Source organism: Cucurbita pepo, unplaced genomic scaffold (assembly GCF_002806865.2).
Source record: "Cucurbita pepo subsp. pepo cultivar mu-cu-16 unplaced genomic scaffold, ASM280686v2 Cp4.1_scaffold001052, whole genome shotgun sequence".
Classification (NCBI taxonomy): domain Eukaryota; kingdom Viridiplantae; phylum Streptophyta; class Magnoliopsida; order Cucurbitales; family Cucurbitaceae; genus Cucurbita; species Cucurbita pepo.
This window is the reverse complement of record NW_019647251.1, coordinates 1-2,081: the sequence shown is the minus strand read 5'-3', so window position 1 is coordinate 2,081 and position 2,081 is coordinate 1.

Below are 2,081 nucleotides of genomic sequence, written 5' to 3'. Positions count from 1 at the left end.
AGTTTGTATTGAAATGAAGAGGAATAAGAACATGAACAGGGTTTCAGTTGTTAGTGTTAACTGCTATTAACGGTACAAAATTACTGATTACGAAATACGAACTGGATCTGGTAAAGTTTCAGCGGAAGTTACAATCACACTGATTTCCCATCTAATTCGACCTTGTTTATCCTATTCTATCCAGTATTAGGGTTTTCGATTTCGATTTTCCCCTTTCGATTTTGATTTCGATTTCGATTTCGGCATGTTTCTGTGTTTTGATGTTTGTAATCTGATTTTTCGCCGAATATGGTGACGCGAGAGAGCTGGTTTTCTGTTTGGATCGATCGATTTCTCTCTTGTTTGAGGTAAGTTCTTTTGCTCTGTGTTGATCACCTCATTTCTGTTCTCGAAGCGTGTTAGGGTTTTTGTAATTGTTTGATTTTCGAAGAGATTTAGCTTGAAAATTTCGAACCATTTTGATTCGACCTAATTGAAACGTTTAGAGACTTGAATACTGTTCTGGATTGTATGGATTACACTTGTTCATTTGGGGGAGTTTTTTCTTATGGATCCATGATGTATTGTTCTTACGATTGCCATTGTTATTTGAGTAGTTTTATTTTGAATAGCTGTTTTACCTGATGAGTTCGTCCTGCAAATACTTTCAGCTTCTTGTGAATCGGTAGGAGCTTGAGCTATCATTATTGATATCATTATTTTGGAGATTTCTTTTGAATCTGAAATTAAGGGATCTTGGAAGTAAAAGAAATACCAGTTGGTTCTTACAAGTGTTTAGCTCTGGAATAAGGTGGGGAAGATGGTAGCTTCATTTTTCTTCATGAATTGAACCTCAACACAGTGTGCTAAACGTATTTTCAATTAGGTTAATCTGTGCACTTACTAGGAAATTCTTTTTCTGAGGGAACATTGATGGCATAATGTTAGAGTGGACATAAATAAGTGAAAATTTGGGATTGTAGGAAGCAGAATCCATCGTAATCCAAGCAAAAGTATAACCGGAATTTTCTGTCTTGGCAATCTCTTGACCCATTGAAGATGGACTTCAAATGTGAGATGCCCTAAAGGGGGTGGATTGTGAGATCCCACGTCGATTGGAGAAGAGAATGAAGTATTCTTTATAAAGGTGTGGAAACCTCTCCCTATGCTAGCGGTGAGAATGGGCCATCACAATTGGTATTAAAGTCAGACACCGGGCAGTGTGCCAGCGAGGACGCTGGGCCCTGAGGGGGGTGAATTGTGAGATCCCATATCAGTTGGGGAGGAGAAGGAAACATTTTTTATAGGTGTGTGGAAACCTCTCCTTCGCAGACGCATTTTAAAAACATTGAGAGGAAGTCTGAAAGGAAAGTCTAAAGAGGACAATATCTACTAGCAGTTGGGTTAGGCCGTTACACTAAATCTATCTCTAAGTGAATGGTGTGGGAGCTCAAAGCTCTTAGATCGCATCATTGAACTCTATTCTTGCTCCCAACTCTTTAGCACTGAGTTGTACTGGATTTTGGAGCGCGAGTTTACAGATGGTCAAAACAATAGCAAATGGTGAGCATGTTGTGTGCAGATGTTCTTGATTTATGAACTAAATTCACTAAATTAGTTCACCTCTGTGTTATAATTTTTCATGTTTCATTGTCATTGACTGGGTCCATGACAACGAGGGTTCATATATTATATTGGACAACGATCTGCATACTTCGTTTATTTCAAACTTCATCGAGGTCCCGAAGCTTAGCCATATTATTGAATTCATCTCTCTGAAATGTCAGTATCATGATGTTTATGCATGTACATTTATCATTACTTAAGACTATTACATGTCTGTTCTGGAGTTATATCCATATCCACAGTTCTCAACATGCTTCTAACAGAGGAAGTGTTTGTCTTGGTAGGGGCACTAAACTTGCACCTACCATCTCTGGGAATAATCTGAATTCTAGGATGCTGAGTATGTCAGATGATTTTTGGAGTACAAGCACATGCGATCTCGATGAGATGCTTACGCTTCAATCTCGACAGAACTCGTTTATCAGCACGACAAGTTACAACCCTAATCATGGAGGTGCCACTGACTATTTAAGCAA